Below are 22,783 nucleotides of genomic sequence, written 5' to 3' on the forward strand. Positions count from 1 at the left end.
GACTAAGATGTTCCGGTTTTATTCCAAACTGAAATTCATGAAATCTAAAATTATGGCTTGGAATAAATTGGTGTTTAAGAATATTTTTCATGAAAAAGAGGTAGTTGCCAATGATTTGAAGGTTGTTAATGAGGAGATTATTAGACATGACACAAATTCTTCCACTAATGATGCTCAAAAGAAATTGCAAGCTTACTGGGAGGTCCTTTGCTCCCAGGTTGAAATCTATTGGCAACAAAAGTCTCATGAGGTTTGGCTTAAAGAAGGTGACAGGAGTACTACCTTCTTTAAAGCTGAAGCCAAGCTTAAAAGAGTTGCTTCTACAATTTTTAGTATTAAGGATTCTAATTCTAGTTATGTCCTTAATTCAGATCAGCAGATTAGAGAAGAGGGGGTGTCTTTGTTTAAGGAATTGTTATCTCCTTCTTTTTCTTCTTCCTCCATGGATCATCATGTGGATTTGCTTTTAGATTATATCCCCTCCCTTGTTCCCCATGAGGATAATGACTTTCTTATGAGGATTTTTCCTTTAGATGAGCTTCATTCTGTTGTTTTTTCCATGGCCCCTGACAAAGCTCCAGGTCTTGATGGGTTTACTATCTTGTTCTTTCAGAAATGTTGGGATTTTATTCGTTTTGACTTATTAATGGCTTTAGAAGAGTCTAGGAGGGGTGGGTATATCCTAAAAAATTTTAACATCACTTATATTGCTCTTATCCTGAAATCTAAGAGTCCCCAAACTTTTGCTGAATTTAAACCCATTTCTTTGTGCAACTCTATTTACAAAATCTTCACCAAGGCTATTTATTTAAGACTTAAAATTCTCCTTCCTCATATCATCTCTCCTCAACAAGGAGGTTTTGTTCTAGGTCGGGAAACTCATGAGGGAGCAATTGTTGCTCATGAAACTTTACATTCCATAAATTCATCCAATATCCCAACTTTTGTGGTCAAACTTGATATGATGAAGGCTTATGATAAAGTTTGTTGGGCTTTTCTTGCTCAAAGTTTTGAGGAAAATTGGTTTCTTTGAAAGCTGGTGTAAATGGATCAAGAGTTGTATTTCTACTGCTTCATTTTCTGTCATCATTAATGGAGCCCCCTCTGGATACTTTTCTTCAACCCAGGGTGTTAGACAAGGAGATCCTTTATCTCCTTTCTTATTTATCATTATGTCAAAAGCTTTTAGTCGACTGGTTATTAAGCAAAGGGATTTGGGCTTTTGGCAAGGGGTATTAATTCCTAACTCTGATATGTGAATCACTCATAACCTTTTTGTCGATGATACACTTTTATTTGGGTCTTCTTCTATCCAAGAGGCTACTCATATTAAATTTATTCAGGATACTTATACTACTGGATCTGGCCAACGGATTAGCCCCAATAAATCCAAGATCTTCATTTTTAATACACCTCAGTTGGTGGCTGATAGACTTGTGAATATATTAGGTTTCCCAGTAGACTCTCTTCCTTCTACCTATTTGGGGATTCCTTTCTTTATGGGATTTGCTAAGTCTTCTATTTGGAACTCTGTTATTGAGAGACTTAAATCTTGTATTTCTGCTTGGAAGGCTAGGTGGTTGTCTCTTTCAGGTAGGATACTTCTCATTAAAACAGTCCTATCTGCCATTCCCAATTACTATATCTCAGTTCTTCAAGCTCCCAGATTAGTCATCTCCCAAATTGAAAAGATTATTTGATCTTTTCTTTGGAAAAACAACATGACAAAAGATTAAAAAATTCCACTAATTTCTTTGACCAAGATGTCTCTTTCCAAGCAAGTTGGTGGTGTTGGGATTCATGACTTATCTAAAAGAAATAGGGATTTTGGGAGAAAACTTGTCTGGTCTATGTATACTAAGCCCCAATCTTTGTGGTGCCAAATTATGCAAGCTAAGTATTTGGATTCCCAAAACCTTGCTAGGATCTTCACAATTTCTAATCCTCCACAGGGGTCTGCTATTTTGAACTTTATGATCTCATGTAGGGAAGTGGTCTCTAATTTTCTCTCCTGGAAGGTCCATTCGAGGGAGAACATTTTTTTTTGGAAAGACTCCTAGAATGGCTTTCCCCCTCTTTCACAACATGATTCTCTTGCTTCTGTTTCAGTTATTCTTTCTCAATCATGGGGAGTTAGATTGGTTGATTATGTAGATAGTGTTGATCTATTTTCTCACAAGGTCTCATGGAAGGATCCCTCTACTCTGCCATTGTCCTTGCAGGAAATTCAAAATTTTAAATCTATTTTGCAAGACCAAGTGGCTTTCCTTTCTAACATCAAAGATCAACTTATTTGGTGCCCTTCTAAATCGGGAAACTACTCTATTAAAGAAGGATATTTTGTTGTTCAACAAATGGCCAATCAAAATGCTCCTGATCATGCCTTTTTGTTCTATTGGAATAACTCAGTATTACCTAAAGCTGGTGTTTTTTCCTGGCTCGCGCTGCAAAATAGAATTTTGACTAGTGATCGTTTAGTCAAATTTAATATTGCAGCCTCCTTTTCTTGTGTCTTATGTGGTAAAGCTCTTGAAGATGTCAATCATCTTTTTCTTCATTGTGAGTTTGCGAGTAGTTGTTGGCATTTTGTCCTACAAAAGTTATCTCTTTCATTCCCTTTACCTTTATCTTTATGGGACATGTTTCAGTCTTGGCTAGTTTTGTATTCATCTTCTCTATTTGCTTGTTTGTGGTTTATCATTCCCTCTTCAGTCATATGGGCCATTTGGTGGGAAAGAAACAAGCGCATTTTTAGATGTGACTCATCGGATTTATCGGTTGTTCTTGGGATTTTGGAAAGAAGTATTATTGAGCAAGTTAATGCTCATGTCCATAAATATTTTAACACGAATTTAGAGTTCTCTTCTTGGGACAATTTTATCGTCTCTTCTTGGAAAAGTATCATTATTCCTATATCACCTATCTTTCCAAGGATTCAGAAAACACCTATAGATAGAAATTCCATAAAATGGCATCCTCCTAATGCCCCTTTTTGTAAATTGAATTTTGATAGATCCTCCCATGGAAACCCTAGTGATTCAGGAATAGGGATAGTTTTTCATGATCATTTGGGTTCTTTATTAGCATTAAAAGCTATGCCAATTTCTCCTGGCACAAATAATATGGCTGAGGCTTGTGCTCTTTTAGAAGGTCTTGCTATGGCTAAGGATTTGAATTTCAAATACCTTCATATTGAAGGTGATTCAACTATTGTCATTAATGCTTGCAAGGCAAGAAAAGCTGATAATTGGCATTTCCAGTATATTCTTGAACAAATATGGACTCTTCTTGATACATTTGAGAACCTCATCATCTCACATGTTTATCGTGAAGGTAATGTATTGGCTAATTGCCTCGCTAATATGGGTTGTGAAAAAACTGTTATTGATTCCTCTCGATTGGGGGGTGATTTGATGAGCTTCCCAAACCTATTAATTATAGCCCGTAGAGAGTTGAGGATTTAATCTTTCTTATTATATGATTGCTTGTTTATTTGAGTTGATATTCTCTTCTCTTTGTGAGGTATTTCTTTTTATAATTCCATTTGGTTTTGATTTGAGGTAGTTTGCTTTACTTGATCATCACTTGGCATTCATTAATGATGAGTTGGTTGTTATAGATGTTGTTCGTGTGTTTGGTACTCTCTTCTAGTGTGAAATATGGAGATATTTATTTTCACATTGGGAATCCGCCCTTCATATGTCATTTAATGTTTGACGTAGCATTGTTTGCATGATTATCTCTGTACACCGCTTCTTTTGGTTTGTCAGTTTTGTATGATATATCTCCTCTTTCTTTTCATTTACGACATAAAAATTTTGGGCTTCATTTCTCTCTAGCATTTCCACAATCACCTCTTCTCCTTTGGCATTTGTCTATAATGGCGGACCGCAGATCTCATGTCGTTGGTGTCAGTCATGTTTTGGAACCTTGCGTTTCTTGTAAATTCTTTGCATTCTGTAGTATATATATATATATATTTTGGTTGCAATTGTTTTTTGGTGGAGAGGCATACCAATTTTGATTGCAGGAGTTCTTTGTTGCAGGGAATTCAAGATATCCCAAGAACTTATTTTTTAAATAAGCTTGCATGCTCCTATTCTGTAAAACGAGCTTGCATGCTCCTATGTGTAAAAGAGTCTACATGCTCCTTTGTTGATCTCTATTTTGTAACAAGCTTCGGCTAGAGGATTGCTCACTACTTCTCTTCTATAATCATGTTGATGAGCAATGATCAGAGTTTTTCTTGCTAGTTCTTTTCTCTGGGAGCTCAGTTTGAACCAGTTTTTAAATGTATTGTAATAATTATTTATTATTAATAAAATATATCAAGTGGCATTGCGACGTTGCCAAAAAAAAAAAGGTATTTTTTAATGACTAAATGAAAAATATTTAAATTTATGATTAAATGTTGTAAAATTAAATTGTATATATTAAAATAATTAAAAAGAAAACTATGATTTTTAAAAAATATTAATAAAAAATAGAATGATTTCAAAAAAAATTATACAAAATTATAATTATTAAAGATACATGCTTAGGTTTATTTTTTTAATATAAATATTTGTTGTGTAATGCTTGTAGTGAAATAGTTTAGTTGTTTAATTAAATTTTTATTTTATTTTATTTAAATGGTATGAATCAAATTCTTATATAATAGTTAATAGATTTTATTACCTATTTTTTCAAAAATAAAAATAAAGAAAATTTATTTCTGATTGATGCGAAGCTGCCAAAAGGTCAAATTCTAGATGCAAGTGTTTTTTTCTCAGAGCAAAGACTGAATAGATGCGGAGCCTTCCTTGGTTTCAAAACAGAATAGATGCAGAGCCTTCCTTGGTTTCAAAGACTTGTTGAATGATGTTTCCACACCTGAGTTTTACTACCCAAGTTTTTGAAGGAGCGAATTAGGTCTGATCGTTCGGAAATGCAGGAGACAACCCAGAGTGCGGGAGGTGCGCAAAAATCTTTTCGATAGGCCCTAGAAGGTGAGAAGTTGCAATTCCCTATGGAGGCAAGGTTTGAAACTGAAGATACTACAGCTGATCCAATGCTCCTCTGAGTGAAAATCAAGGACCAGGAGCCACAGAAGCTATGAACGCCACCAGATTTCTAAGAACTACTTCTATGAGAAAATCAAGCACTAAGGGTGGAAGCAAGATCAAGGCTCGCAGGGGCTGACGCGACTTCCATGATGTCTATGTGGAGGAGTTAATCTCCTCCACTCAGTTTGCATATCCTTCTTTGCCCACTTGCTATTGCATTTCATGCTTTAATTTATTCTGCTTTGCAAATATTTATTGTGATTAACTTCACCCACTTGCCCTCCCCCGTGCACATCTAACCTTGGTTTCCAATGGAGCTGGAGTCAGATGGAGATATTGGTAATCCTAAACCCTCACCATAGACATTACTAGCCCTAGCTAAGTCCTTCACCAAGACCGTCGCCCAAATAATGGAACCTTTCGGTAAAATCATTAGGGTTGATGAAATTGCTAGATTGGTGCCCAACCTAGACACAAGAATGCTTGTCTCAATCAAGCCCAAAATCGACATTCCACCATCTTTAAACCTAGATATTAATGGAGACCCATTTGTCTGCCCAATTGAAATACTTGGAGGATTAAATGCTTGTTTTCTCTGCAAAAAAGAAGGGCACATTCGCAAAAAGTGCCCAATTATCAGTCATAGGAAGCAAATGCATAATTCTGGTGAAACTTCTATAAACCCTAAAAATTTTAATAATATGCAACCTCCCCCTCCTATTATTGAGATCCCTAAAGACTTACTATCCACAGATCCTGGTCCCTCTCCTATTGTCGCTAACCCTCTCATGCTCGATCATGCACCCTTGGCCTCCGAGCTCCTCATCCCTATTTCCATCCCCTCTCACAACCCTGTTGACTTGCCCGTTGATAGTTTCCAGCTTGTTACATCTAGAAAACGGAGGTGTAAAATTACCCCTCTCAAAGCCCTAAACCCTAGCCATTTCTCCTCTAGCCAATTGGATGCTTCTCCTAAATCCCTGGTCCCTGAGCAGTCCCCTATCAAATCTATGGTTAGAAATATGGTTAATAAGTTGGAAAACCCTAGCCGTGATGATGATGATAGCATTAGCAATAACCCTGCAATGATCCTTAGATCTGGAACCCCTGTTCATTCGATCTCCTCTTCACTTATAGGACTTACTTCTGACACTAGCACCATTAATCCCTTGGCTTCAAATTCACTCAAAGAAATAGAGGACAATCATATAATAGAGGTTATATATGCCAATAAAGGTCTAGAAGAAATTAGATCTAGCACTATGCTCCCTGACTTTCTAGGCTCCCAGTTGTCTAGGTCCGACATAGGAGGAAATGCCGATACTAGAGTGGAGCCTCCCGAAACTAGTGAAGATGATGAGGAATCTATGAAAGGACACTCCCTTAATAAAAAAAAGGTAGGCCTATGGGCTCCAAAAACAAGAAGAAATCTGGCGATCAACAATGATCTCCCTACCAACCCCCCATAAACCCTCTACCTTAATAAAATACATATCATGGAACATTTGCGGCCTTGAGTCGCCTGACAGAAAATTTGTTATCAAAAGGTTTTTGGATTTGCACAAAAACTTAGATTTTCTAATGTTACAAGAACTTAAATCTGTTGGGTTCTCCCTTGACGCATTACTTGACTTCATTTGGTGAGATGCAATCAAAATCTGTACCAACCACCCAAAAGTTAAAGGAGGGGTTGATCTTCTTCTCGCCCCTAAATGGGCTATGCACCTCAAAGATAAAGGAACCTCTCCCAGTAATAGAGTAGCTTGGGCTGCCTTAGAGATGAAGGGTTCTTGCTTTGGCATATGCTCCATTTATGCTTCTAAGGATTATAAGGAACGAATATCCCTCTGGAATTGGTTATCTTCCCTCCCAAATATTCCCTGGGTCATGGTTGGGGACTTTAATATGACTAAATCCCAGAATGACAAGGCTAGGGGTCTCCCGTTTGAATGGAAAAAACTTAGAAAAGCCTCATTGGGATAGATTCAAATAGTATCTACAACTCTTTGACCCCTTGGAAGCCACTAAACCTGAAACCCTAACCTATGGCACACCTGGTGCAACTTTCAACAAAGCACCAATCGGATCTACTCTAGGTTAGATAGGTTCTACGCTAATAATGACTTCTTCTCCTTTTCCCCAAACTAGTTTGGGAATGTGGTTGCAATCCTACCAACTACCCTATCTGACCACTTCCCCATCTTAGACATTATCAACATCAGAAACTCCATCACCCCTTGCCACTCCTACAATAAGAAATTCTTGCTTAATACCTCCTTGTTGCAAGATTAGGATGTCCTTATTGCCATCAAATTAATTAGACTCTTCAATCTACAACCGCATCTCCCCCAATCCCCCTTGAGTAGATGGAAAATGAACATTTCTTCCTAGCAGATTCTTCTCCAAACCATTGGCTAGAAGAAAGCCAAGGACTTCAGGCTCATAGAAAAAAATCTTACTCTGCGCCTTCACTCCCTTGAGCATGAAATTCAACTGCAGCCCTCTTCCCCTACCTTGGCCAGGTAGGTCTTTGAGGCTAGAGATATCCTCAAAAAGTACTAGCAGGTTAAGATCAGAGGTGCTTTCATCAAAGCCCGTAATCATTGGCTCCAGTTTGGTGATAAGGGCTCCAAAATATTCTTTAATCTACTCAAACAAAAACAGATCAAGGAAAAAATTGATAGAATATCTATAGACAATAAGGAAATCCTTGATATCTATGACATCAAAGAATCCTTTGAAGTATTTTACAAGACTCTATTTACCTTTGAGGATAATGAGGCTTCGGTAGAAGCCCGCACTAGATGTAGGACCATTATCCCTAATAGAATCTCTGAGGACAAATCCAGCCTCCTCAAAGCTAAGCTAACCGTGCATGAAATTAAGGATGCCATTAAGGCTCTTAAGGATAAAAAAGCCCCAAGCCCTGATGGACTTCCTACTAAATTCTACAAAACTAACATTGACTGGATTGCCGACGACCTTTATGATATCTATAATGAAGCCCTTGCCATAGGCACCCTAGGGGAATTCATAAATAGGGGTATTAAGCTTATCCTGAAAGAAGGGGACAAAGCCCTAATTAAAAATTGGAGGTCAATCACCCTCCTTAACGTCTCCTACAAGATCTTGGCCAAAGCCTTAGCCTCCCAACTTGAGAAGATCCTCCCCAAGTTCATATGTTCCACCCAAATAGGCTTCATCAAAGGTGGGTACATCCTAGAAAATCTTGTAACGAGTTGGTAATCCATGGAATGGGCTAGGACCTCCAACCAAGACGTCGCCATGTTACTTGTCGACTTTGAGAAAGCATATGACAGGGTGGAATGGAACTTCATCCTCATGATGCTCTCTGCCTTTGGCTTTCCTAGCGAATTTTGTGACTATGTTCGAATCCTCCTTAAAGATGCATCTGCCCTGCTTGAGATCAATGGGACCCTCTCCTAGTCGATTCCCCTCTCTAGATCGATTAGAAAGGGCTACCCCCTTGCCTCTTCTCTGTTTTTCATTGCTTCTAATGCTCTGTATTATCTCCTTAGAGATGACACCCTGTCCCCCTGTGTCCAAGGCATTACCCTGCCGAACGACTCTGAGCTGATCAACATCCAATTTGCTGATGATACCTCATTCTTCCTAAAGCTCTCAACACACAATATTGATTCCCTCAATCAAAAACTTGACATTTTTGGTAAGGCCTCTGGAGCCTAGGTATCCAACACCAAATACATTCTACTTGGTTGGAAAGAGAATCCCCTGGACTGGCTTCAACAGTTTGGCTATGCATGGGGAGGACCCACTAAACTAGTCCATTATCTTGGCATCCCCTTTTCTTTATCTCCCTCTCTTAAGGACATGTGGGGCTGGGTGAAGGGAAAGATAGATAGTGAACTCAACAAGTGGGACAATAGGGTTCTCTCCCTTGCTGGTAGGATTCAAGTCTACCAAAAAATCCTATCCTCATACAATATCTAGTACTCCTTGGTTTGGATTTTTAGCAACTACCAAATCTTTGAAATCCAAAAGGCTATCAGATGGTTCCTTTGGTTAGATGGGAAGGGTAAAAGGAAAGCCCATGCGGTCAAATGGACCTGGTGCCACTTGGATAAAAAACTTGGTGGGCTAGGCCTTAAGGATCTTAGACTACAAGGCATCTCCCTTGTAGCCAAATGGATATTCCACTCTTTGGAAGGGCAAGAACCTTGGAAAATCCTCATTAGGAACAACATACAAAATGGTGTTCCCAAAACAACCAAAACTTGGAAAGCTCTCCCACTTAGTGACCTAATTGCTAGCAGCTTTCCCATGTCTGTCCAAGGCACCTGGGTGTTCAAATCTATCTGGAAAGCCTGGGAGCATGTGCATGGTCTAAACAACAACTCGAGCATCAACTCTGATAAGTCCCTACATGGTGAAAGGTCAATATGGTGGAACTTGCATCAAAACTCCAAACCCCTTGCCCTAACCCAAGGCTGCTCAGCTAAGCATTGGCATAATAAAGGAATCAAGTACATTATGGATATTCTTGAACATGATCACCTTATTAGCTGGGAAGCCCTTAGCACTAAATATGACCACCTTGCATCTCATAAGAAGACATACAATATTATTAAAACTACTTGCATTCCCTTTAACCTCCCTAAGAACACCCATGTAGATGCCCAGAGGTACCTTTCATTCCTATGGAAGGATGGCTCTACCCTCCCTAAAATCAAAGCCAAATCTATCTACGCCCTGTTAAACAGTGATCTGTCAGTGATTGAGCATGTCAACAAACTATGGTATGTTAATCTTAGCCCCCACACTTGGCAGCAATCTTTTGTGAAACTCTGGCGATCCCCCATTCCTCCTAAGATTCAGTGCTTCAGATGGCAACTTATGTTGTATAGATTACCTATTAGGACATTGGCTGAATATGACCAGTGCTCTGTCTGCAGAAAACCTTAGACTGTGTGCCACATCGTCTTTGATTGCCCCTTTGCTAGAGATATTTGGCTTCTGTTTGGAATTTGTATTGCAGAATTTGTGTTTCCTCTTGATATAGTTATTGGTTTTATTCATGGACTAAGAAAGGATACTAATCTTGTTTGGAAAATCTTATCTTCGTATATTCTTTGGTTTATTTGGAAACTCAGAAATGAGGAGAAGTTCTAAGGTATTACAAGGGAACGTACTGAGTTTTTAAAAAAACTCACACATTACAAAATTGTTGTGCAGGTCTATTTTGTGATGAACCTCGAGAGAAATAAGATACTGTAGTTTCTAAAAGATGGCAGGGCAACCATGTTTGTTTACGAGATGCAAGACGGGTATGAATGGGCTAGGATCGCAGAGAACCAGACCTCCTTCGATAAGGGAGTGCAGAAGCTGATAAAGGATCTACAGGACAATAGCCCTCCTCCCTTCAATAGGATTGAGATGTGCTCCTAGATCCTTGGTAGAAAGAAGGTGGTCTGGATGGAAGGCGAATAGGGTTGGACCACATGGCTGGAGGATCAAGATGAGATCCTCCAATTCTAATTTATTCTACTATGCCCCCTCTTTTTGAATAGTTAGATAACTGTATATTTTCCTCTGATTGGTGGTTGAGGCCCTGCCCCCCACTCCCTAGTTTCATATAAAATCTCTGTCTATATTTTGAGCTCTCGATTTCTAATATATATATATAAAAAAAAAGTAAAATTTATATATAATTATATAGAAAAATCACTTTATTTACAACATTATCAATAAAAATTTAAAAAAGTTATTTAAAGTAGACATTTATTTTGTCCTATAACACCAATTTTTTTCATCCAATCATATTGTAGATAAATAATTTCTAGATTAAAAATATAAATCTAAACTTTATAAAAATCAAGTTTATTTTGAAATAAAAATAATAATCACTTTTGATTGGTGTAAAAAATCAATTAATTAGGTTTAAATGAATGCAATAGTATTGCCTACGGAAAGTACTAATAAGAGTCATTTTTGTTGCATCATTTGATCTCAAAGGTTTTGTTGTCAAATATCAGAAAACTAAAAAACACATGTTTTCTTCAAGATATTATTTTTTTACCATTGAAGAAAAGAAAGAGGAAAACTCTTTTATTACATGCTTATTTCAAATCTTAAATAATATGGACTAGGGTTTTATTTATTTTAAGTATGTCTATTAATTTTTAAATTAGATTTACACCTAATAGTGCAAACATGTAGTCCTAATTTGATATCCAATCCAACAAACGATATAGTTGGGGTTGATAATTCAAAGTAGCAAAAAATAAAACTATAACAGTGAAATTGAAAAATAGAATGGTGTGCACTTAGTAAAATGAGCCTAAAACATCTAGAAGGCTTAGAATGATTTCATAGGGGTGTGGTAAAATTTTGAAAGTTGTTAGGATTATCCTCAACAAAAAGAGTGAAGTTAACTTAGTTAGAATGGAGTAGGTGTACCTTGGACACAAGTGTACTTAGCGCTTACAATCTCTTGAAACTATAAGGTTCCATTTTTTTCCTTGTCTTCTAGTATCTACCTATGTCAATCACTTATCCTTATTCATGAAGATAAAAATTAGTTGGAACAAAATGCTAGAATATGCATGTAGAAAGAAATTGAAAACATGTAAAATGGAAAATATATACTTGTCCAAGATTAGATTAGTCATTAGAAATGTATACCTATAGGAAGTTTTGTTTTAAGTTCAAGAGGCCTCTAAGAGTTATCTTTTATACAAGGAGCATAAATATGCCTAAGGTAGTGCACCATGTAGCACATATATCCTAATGGCAGGTTTGACATCTTTTTCAAAATTTTGTAATTATTAGGGAAACTTTATGAGGCCTTTTTCTCCTTTCTTTAGTTTGTTACTTCTAAATGTTCATAAATATTCTCATAAACTTTCTTGAACTATGAAACTCAATAAATGTTCTTGGTAATTGAAGTTTACCTAAATCATACCCCTCATATGTTGGTCCAACAAGTGTCAACATATATTAATAAGAAAGTGTGCATATGCATATTAAATCAATTGTGAGAATTTATGTAATAGTATTGACCATACAGACCAAACCATAGGGAACCAAACTGGCAACTAAGTTATGTTTATATTATGATAGATAAAAAAGGTGGGTGAACATAGATACCACAAAGACAAAGGGGAAATGTAAAATCAAAATTCAGTGGAAATGGGAGGAATTTGATAAAGAATATTTGGATTTATGTTTAGGGTGAGTGAATAAGGCTTTATAAGGCTTATATTGGGGAAGATGACATATAAATAAGCTATAATGCAAAGGGAGAATTAGCTACAAGATAGGATTAGGGTTTAGTTAAACCATAGCAATGAAAAATATTAAATAGGATACAAAATAAAAGAGTGAAAAAAGAAAATTCAGAATAACACACATATTTAATGTGGTTCACCCAATGTATGCTACAACGACAAAGAAAAAACCATCAAGTTTGTTTTCCAACATCTAGTGAAGAGTAAATTAAAATATGATTCAATCTTTCACATTATACAACCACTAATTTAGCAAGTCTTTTTGGTAGTTTAGAAATATTATTTTACATACCATAATAATAGTTGAATCCTTTATTATAGAATGGTCAATTTTTTCTTTGGGGTTATTTTCCCCTAGCCTCCTACTAGGAGCACTACTCCAAGTAGCCCCTGATGGGGGTGTTGCTATTGGAAACTTGTGCTTTTGTATTGTCATTTATGACATACTTTTTTAGTTGTATGGATGCTATATAGGGTTTGAAAATGAGTGTTTAGTTATTGGTATGCTGACTGGTGGTAATAGCAACTATGAGGTGTTTTTGGAAGGCTACAATAGTGGCAGTTTCAATATGCAAGAAAGAGTATTTAATACTGTACTTATGGAAGAATGATCCACATTCCTTTAGTTCTTGATGATAATGGTCTATAGTTATAGATATAATGTCTATGTTCTATAAATATTGCATTAACATTATTTTAGGTCCTTAATTTCTCAAATGATGTAGTTGGTTATGGTGGTCTACTGAAAGTGAGGTTGTTTGATAGGACTCATTTGGAGAATTCTCTACACTACTCCACTATGATGATTCAAGTACTGTATTTTGGAGGACATGTTCATATGGTTTGTGTAGTGTTCTAGTGTAGATTTCTAGTGTTAATTTGATGGACAAATAGAGTTATCTTGTCTAGAGTTTGGCTTTGTCAACTATGTTAGTCCCTGTCTGAAACTATTATTTTATCTTATTTTTATCATACTCTTTTGATTTGGATATGCTTTGGAGGTTGTGTTAGAATTTTATATGGATCTCACCATGGCGTGTGTAGATGAATTGAATAATTTAGATTGGGTGATGATTTTGGATGGACTCGTTAACATGGTAAATTCCTTTTCTTATGTATGATGTTGACTTTGCAGGATGTTCTAGTGCATGCAGTTCATTGGAATTGACTTATGAAGATGCGATGTGATGTTCTTGGGTCCCCTTTATCTTTTGGAGTGGATCACATTTTGTGTTTTTGGTCTAGGTGGTAGAATTTATGTAATTTGTGTATATTTTATTTCTGGCTACGCTAATTGAGGGTTTCAATGAATAAACTTGTATATATGGAAGTGTGAATGTGTGAATTGAGTAGGAATTATTTTTTAACTATATGTGAATGATATGTAAGAACTAAAGGTTCAAATTTCTATTTGTGATGAACTTTGATGATCATATCTTCCATGTTGCAATGTTTTGAAATAGTAAATGAAGTGAGATGTATTTCCTATGATTTTCTTCATTTGACATAGTTATTCAAGAATAGCTTCATAATTAGGAGATGTTGTTTATTTCAACTCATCTTTTCCCTATACCTACTAGAAGATAGTGACTCCTTTGGCATCTGGTGCAGTTTTATATATCATATCTTCAGATTGTGCATCTTAGTTATGGAAGTCCTCTGTATCTTTCCTTGAGGTTATGTAGCTTAGTTTTTCAAGTCCTATGATGTGCAATGAGCTCCTAGGCCTTGAGTCTAAAACATTTTAATTAATTATTCCTATTGTGAATGTGATTCTACCAATGGGTTTTCCCTACTTAAGTTTTCCATGTAAATCTAGTATTTTTTATGAGAGTAAAATAGATTTTATAGGGACCCAAAACCTAGACAAAATAACCATTCATGTGGGAAAACTAGATGCTAAGCCACAATGGGCCAATAGAAAAACAAAAAAACAAAATAAGATCCAACGACCCAAAAGCTGCACAATATTGCTCAACATTTGGATAAAATTAACATTTTTATCTATAAAATTCATATTAACCTCGGATATGTCCTAAAAAATGCTAGCATTCACCAGCTTACCTTTGTCCCTACTATGAGTGCAATCCGACAATCCTAGAAGGGCCTCTCATTTACCCTCCAGATTAAACATATTTTCCTTATTTACTTTAGCATAAATCAACATGGATGGGGAGGCATGAGTAGCCGAGGGGGAGACATTGAGGGATTAAGCTTTCTCATTTAGTCTCTGAAGTCCCTATGTGCTATTTTTCATGGTTATCCTACCAACTACAATAACTTCTCTCAAGGTTTCATTGATTGTTTTCATCACCATATCTCTCCTCATGGTAAAATTTCATGACCATCACATCCATAGTCAAGTTCAGTCTAAGTTCTAGTAGCTTATCAATATTATCCAAGAAAGGAGTAGTCATAGTGCTTTGCCTAGGAGTCAAATCACTGAATCTATATTTTAGCCCCAAAATATTTGACACCACCCATTTGAAAAAGTTGTTTTGTCCATCTACCACTTTCTTCACCACTTTTTCCACATCCTCTACATCCATCACCAAGGATCCCATGTCCTTACCCACTAAGGAACCCATTTCAATATCAATTGGGATTTAAATTGAGATACATCTATTTCTTGTTGTTAACCATCAAACCTTGGTGGGCTGCTATTATCTTCTTTTCCCTCTTGTTTCTTCTGTTTGACAACCATATTATCTTGATTGGGTTCTAGATGGGGGAATTGAATTTTCTTTTATCACACATTCCTTACCTTTTTAAACATAGCTAGGGCTTAAGGAATCAGGAATGAACTACACAGACCGGATATACTTAGACTCCACCTTATCTATGTTCTCCTTGTTAGTTTCATATGGGTATTACCCTAGGTAGAGTCCTTGTTAGGATTTTTATGGGTACCTATTTGAAAAAACTCTTCATTAAAAGACTCTATATCTATGGACTCATCACTATAATGCCAATGGACAATCTAAGAATAATGGATACAATTCTTTTAATAGGTCAAGGGGTGTGGCCTAATCATGAGAGACCTAGCATGTACTCCATTATCAGAAGAATTAACCCCTCATGAAGAATAGGGGGATTATTCTTTTTCAAATGGGCTTCAAGACTATTGTTCAAAGAAAAGAGTAGGCAAAATATAATAGAAATACACCTATCAAACCTAAAGTGATTCAAAATAGTAAAGTGATAAGTGAAAATACTCTTATAGCAACCATCTAAAGCTATGTACCTCATTATCCCCTCAGTAACATATGTCCACTAAGACCTGAGATCCTCATGATTGTATCCTCCATCCTTTGTGCACCAAACTTTATCCCTCTCATTTTTACTAGAAATAAATCTTAAGGGACTCCTCTGTGGCTTTCCTATCCCCGTAGAGTTTTCTCCCATCCATGAGCATCACAATAAAATCTACAGGGAGGGTTTCATCAACCACAAATTCCCCTCCAACCTCCTATAAAGTACCATTCTTCCAGCTGCCAATTGAAATGCCTAGTAGCCCCAAGGTCGTGGTCGTGAATTTTTTAATGTATGAAGTTATTCCTATGCTAGAAAGCTCATCCCACATCTCAATCGTATTCCTCTATTTCTCATACGAAGTGGGTTCCAATCTATGTTGATCACCTCCCATATTGGTCCTACAAACCAATCCGTGAGCACCCCTTAGAATACCAGTAGACATTGAAATATAGTGAAGAACAAGAAACAAGAGGATTTTGGAATTGGAAAGAAAACAAAACTTGCCTTTCTTAATAATATTATGATGTGAACACCTCATTCGTTCCTTCTACTTATGTAAAAACTGCTACATAATTAAAACCTAGACAACCCTTGAATTAACTTGTACATCTATCATCATATATCATAGATGAGGTTATTAATCTCTATGGGGATAAGATTACAGGTCCCCCACCAATTAATCCTTGCTTGTTTGACTCCAAGATTGGCCAAACCATCAGCCACTTTATTTCCTTCTTGATAGATATGGGAAATTATAAAACATATCAAGGGACTTAAGCATCCCTAAACTATCTTCAATTAAGTTCTTTATAGTCTAAATAGTCTAACTAAAGATTTATGACCCAACAAAATATTTAACAATGTTCAGGGAACCACTTTCTAGTCAAATTATTTTTTAGTTCTCCCTAGTATAGCTAGCTAGCATGATACCAATGTAGGCAGCCATAGCCTCAACATTGTGGCTTGTTTGGGTTCCCAAAGGTATGCAAATCTAGTGTTTTTGTGTGTTGTGGTTTCATATTTCATATTTGCAGACATTGATTAAATATAATTTGATGATTGAAGGATTATAAGTAAGTTATTTTAAGGTTCAAACTGATTCAACCCGCCCATCTCAATCTTATGGTGTCTTCAACAGGTATGTGGAGGATCATGGTGTCTTTAAGGTGAAGCAATTTGATGTAAAAATTTGAATTAGTTACCAACATTATTTCAAAAATATGTAAGAATAAGAATTTTTAGAAAATTGAGTGTAATTTCTAAGATACTAGTTGTATCTAAAAAAAAAAAATCTATTTGACAAAAAATTGAAATTTAAATGCCGTATTACTAAAATTTCAGAAAAAAGATAAGAACCAAGTGTTTGTTTGACCACCCTAACCACAATCAAATAATAATATTTTTTATAAGATTTTAGATATAAGTAAAATACTCATATTCAAATGTAAAACATATTTTTTTATTTTTTTTGTGAATTAAATAATTAATTATGAATTTTTTTTTAAACAAAAGATGGAAGCCTATAATATATTAGATATATAAAGATACAAGATTCCCAAGAGTAAGGAAGATTCTATCCTTCCATACAACCACCAAATATGTACCCTCTAAACATACTAAATCATCCTCAATGTGAAAGAGGATGCATATCTACCAGCTGGTTATGACAATACCATCTCAAAATATCCTTTTTCAGGATGCACAACTTAACATCATAACGACACAAAATTTTAACCCCACAAATTCACTATTGCATCCCACCCACCAAACTTAACATCTTCGTATGCAAAAAAGAACTGGGACACCACATTTGAACAACCACCATCTGTTAATTCAAAAGGATGCAATGGGTCCTGTAGACTTGATCGACAACTTAAGACTATTCAAAACCCTTGAACAAAAGAATGACACCATCTGTTATAATAATACGATCAAAAGGAATAGTCGACCAGAGGAATTCAAGATCCAATCCTCGACTCATGAGATGAGGCAATATCAACTGACTGTGGGAATGAAATGGGTTCCCACATTGCAGGAAATTTAGCCACTACTATAGAAAACATGGGGGCCCCTATTTTGGACGCATATACAAACATTCAGTGAGGCAAAGGTGTCCGTGCATGTCTTCATTGTGGTCCTTTGTGCCTGAGAGACTTTCGCATCGGTATTCTAGCTTGATCATTCACCGCAGGTCAAATAAGGTCTTCACCTGTTTCTTCGGCAAGAGTTATGCTTTCTACAATCCTCTTTCCGAGTCTTGGCGACCTCACATCTCACATCGAAATGATATTTCTATCGGCATAAGCTATACTGTCTATAATTCCCTTTATGAGTCTCGGTGAACTCATATGTCTCATAGAAATCCCTTTTCGCTAAGACTTGTCCACTGTCTCACTGGAATCGATGAGATCAGTGAGACAGTGAGACTTCCGTTGGCTCCCTTGTCAATCTTGCCGACATATCTAGTCACACTGAAATTCTTTAATTCGATGAGACATGTTAACTGTCTCATCGAAATCCCTTTCTTCTTGCCAAGACCGCTCGTCACTCTTACCGATACGACCTTACCGGCATGACACTGCACATCGGCTACATCCTCATTAGGTCTTAGCAAACTCTTATGTCATATCTATCGATGATATCTTTTTGCCAAGAGTTACCCAAAGTCTCACCAAAATGGGAAAGGTTAGTGAAACAATAAGACTTTGGCTGACACCTTGATTAGTCTAGCCAACTTTGGATGTCTTACCAAAATGATGTCTTTATCGGCATAACAATGCAGATGGGCGCATTCTGGGACATTTCCAACAATTTTCCAGTTTAAAAAATGTATCAATTAAGTTCATAGCTTCAATCTTGTCTCATAATTATCCTTCTTGGTGGAACTAAGATTTGAAAAGAAAGAGATCGGTCTTGCCAACTTGAAATGCTTGTGTCATACCTTTTTCCCTACGGGGAATAATTGCTTGTGCCTCCCTTCCAAGTGGAGGATTTGAAACTTACTCACCAAACACCCATGGAAAAGTACATGAATGGAAGGGAATATAACCCAAAATTTGACTGGCACATGAGACCATGCTTCATCCCCAGTTATGTCTCAACTTTGAACACCTGGTATAAAATTTGTAATTTTAGCATGTTTTTGTTAAAGAAATTAAGCTGCCGCTTTGGTTTGCTCCCTTGTCAAGCTCAATTGCTGGTCATTCAAAAGGTGATTTGCATCTCTCTTTTCCTATCCACTAAAACGAGGATCTTCCCTAATCTCCTCAAAAGAAATTACAATCACCCCCTCCTCCATGTCACATCCTTTGTTGGCAAGAATATCTGCTAGTTGATTACGTTATTTGTAGCAGTATAAAAAGCTATAAGATTCAAAGCTTTTCAGAAGGGCTCCTACCTCTCGAATATTGTAGTCGATATTCCAAAATGCTTCTTGGACTTTTTGAGGGATGAGATTATGTTTAATGAGTCACCTTCTATGGTTAATTTCAAGATACCGTAAGACTTAGCTAGTTGGACCCCAAATAGAAGGGCTATTGCTTCTGCCATGTTGTTAGATCCGTCTTGGACTCTCACATACCCTACTTGTAGGATCTGGCCTTTCAGATTCTTGATTACACACCCAATGCCTGATTTCCCTAGATTTCCTCTAGCTGCATCGTTGAAATTAAGTTTGCAGTAATCCAAGTCAGGAGGCTTCCATCTTATCTCTTTTCTATTGTTCTTATTGACATTATTCATCAAACTCTCCTTAAATGGCAATTTCAGGCCTTTCCATTCTACCAAAATACTGTTGTCCAATAATCTAAAAGGGGAGTTTTGCTTCTAGTTGTACAGTGATTATCCTTCTCTGAGATAGCTAGTTCCACTTTGTTGAGGATAACCTCTCTGTTATTTTTCTCCTTTCTGAAAATTAATTATGATTTTTTACTACAATTTTTTAAAAATATAAAAACGCATATTTTTGACCACCATAACTTGGTCAAAACTTTATGAAATTCAATTTTGTTTTTTAATGCTATAGTATATGAAGTATAGAATATGACAAATGTTTTGGATTTAAAAATGTGATACCATTTGAAAGTTATAGATATTTTTCAATCATCGTATCAATAAGGATTTTAGTCAGAATATCGCCACTTTTTGGCCCCTCATGGTCATACACATACCCCAACAGCCCCATGGATACTAGTTGCAACTTTCTAAGGATGAGGGATCTTTGGATGTTGATCACACTTAATATAAATCTATGATTAGTGGTTTGTTATATTTAACTATATCTAAAATAGATATTATGCAAGTAGTTTGTATGGTGGCTACATATCAAGCAAATTCTAAGAAATCTCATGGTGTGGGTTTCAAAAGTATTCTGGAGGGTGTTAGCATTATACTATGTGTTATCATTAGTGTCAAATCCTGTGATCCGAATTAGGTTTGGATGTGGTATGTAGAGAAGAAGTGTTTGATTAAGGTATGTTGTGCATTTTGAGGTTTCTATGTTTTATTGAATGAGTTTGGTACTTCGGAATATGTTACTTATTATTATCTTTGGGACCAGTTGGTCCAAAGCTCGAGGTTTTGGACCGGATATTGAAACTGTGTAATATAGCATGTGAATTTGGTAGTCTATGTAGTGTCTTGACATGTTCAAGGAGTAACGGTGTAATATGGTCTACTTCTCATTCCTTCCCACCACCAAAATATTTAGTAGAGACCTATTTTAGATCTTTGTCTCAGCTGACATTGAGAATTATGTTTTCTTGAGAATATATGTAGGAATATGATTTTTTGAGTTCACATATGGATTTTTATGTTTAAGACATGCAATATTGAAGGAATCCAATAGTGATGTCAATATAGTTTTGTAATTACCAAAAGGAGATTTGATAGTGCAGATTTATGTTTTTATGGTGAATTCTCTTTATCTTTCTTTCTTTTTCGATAGTTAGCCTTTTTGGACAGTGAGCACACTGACAGTGACCCATTTAGGATAGGGAGTCCACCTACAATGAGCACCTTGGCAATGAGCCATCCTTTGTAAAAACCACATTAACTGGTGTCAACTTAACTGATGTTTATATATTGAGAATTAGCGTTCTCCATGGTTTTCCCCTTCTTGGGTTTTCCATGTAAATTCAGGTGTTTCTTGTGTCTAATATGTTTCATGCATATGCTTTCCTTTTTTGTTAGTTATGTTAATTATTCAGGATTTGTGCATTAAAGTTAAAAGAAAATTTTATTGTCAACTAATTCACTTCCCCCTCTTAGTTGCCTAGATATACAATAATTTGTATCAGAGCTTTGGTTCCTTGATATAGGGTTTAACCATTGAGGTAGATCCTAATCCGATGACACACAAGTTATCCATTCCTAACTTTGAAGGATCTGATTATAGCTTCTGGAAAGTGAAGATGAGAGGTTATTTGGTTTCTCTAGGTTACAACACTTAGAAGGTTGTGGAGATTGAGTATGTTCTACTAGGGAATGGTCTTAATAGTCTGGATGAGATTCAAGCTTATGAAGAAAATGAAAAAGCAATGTATGCTAGATTTTCAATGCATTATCAAAAACTAAATTGTCTAAAGTTATTTATTTGAACACTGCTTATGAGGTTTGATAGAAGATGAAAGACATTTAATTGATTGATAGCAGATGCTCAAACCATATGACCAGTGATAAAAGTAAGTTCATCAAACTTGAAAAATATGATGGAGGCTCAGTTAGGTTTGGAGTTGATCAAACAACAAAAATTGTTGGTATTGGGTCAATTAGTTTTGATGGAAAACATAACACTTACAATGCTTTTTATGTGAAGGGTTTGCATCATAATCTCTTAAGTGTTGAACAAATGTGAGAAAATGGGTACAATGTTGTTTTCCAGGACAATGGATGTGAAATATGGAAGGATTTTCAAAGGGTTATTTCAGTTGGAAAAAGGACAAATGGAAATATGTAACATTTGGAAGGAGCTACAAAAAATTGCTTGATATTACAACTTGATGATAGCTGGCTATGGCACTAGAGGATGTGTCATATCAATTTTGACAACTTGGTACATATTAGTTCAAAGAGTGCAGTAAGAGATTTACCCAGGTTGACTAAACCAGAGAACAACATCTATAGAAAATGTCAAGTAGGAAAGAAAACTAGTATAAAGGAAAGGAGTACTCATCCACCAAAATACTAGATTTAGTTGACATAGATCTTTGTTCTTCAACCCAGACAAAAAGCCTACAAGGTGAGAGGTATTTCATGTTATTGATAGATGATTATTCTAGAATGACTTGGGCTGAATTTTTGAGAGATAAATCTAAATCATTAGAAAACTTCAGGATATTCAAGGCAAAAGTTGAGAATGAGGTTAATAGGAAAATTGAGTGTTTAAGGTTTAAAAGAGAAGGAGAATTCATGTTGGATGATTTCAATGACTTGTGTGAGAAACATAGTATTAAAAGACAGTTATCTGCCCCTTAGACATCATAATAGAATGGTTTAGTTGAAAGAGTGAACTGAACCATGCATGAGGTAGCTAGAACAATGATAAAAGGAGTAGAGTTACCAAAAGTTTACTGGAAAGAAGTAATTCATATAGCAACATACACTCTTAATAGAATTTTGTATCGAAGGAAGTATGGTAAGACATCTTATGAAATTTGGTATGCCAAAACTCCGACAATGAAGGGTAAAAGCACAAAACTATGTCATGTTTTAGGCCAACTTATCAGCACAAGTTAATTTAACTAATTCTAACTAAAAATGAATTTTAGTCAAACATATCATCTACAAAGATTCATTATAGCTATCTTATATGTGGGTCACAACTTTTCCAATTGGAATTGTCTACTAAATATATATTTTATACCACTTTGGGTCTAATTATCATTTTGTTTTTCGAAAAAATCTATGTTTCAACAACTATTATAAATAATACTTTTTTGAAATGTAAAAATATATTTTAATAGGTCTATAAGTGAATTTTCCAAAATATATATCTTTTAATATTTTTTTTAGCTTTTATATTTTATATTTTGTTTTTATAGAAAGTAGGTCATCAATATTAAAATATAAGGTTGATTATCTTGTAAAGAAAAAATACTAAAATTTATTTAAATTTTATGAAAAAAATAAATGCACTAGAGAAAAGAGTCTATGCCAAGATGATATAATTAATTTCTAATTTTGATAAATAGTTAAGCAAAAAGGTAACGTCAAATG

The sequence above is a fragment of the Cryptomeria japonica genome, chromosome 8, assembly GCF_030272615.1.
Source record: "Cryptomeria japonica chromosome 8, Sugi_1.0, whole genome shotgun sequence".
Lineage (NCBI taxonomy): Eukaryota > Viridiplantae > Streptophyta > Pinopsida > Cupressales > Cupressaceae > Cryptomeria > Cryptomeria japonica.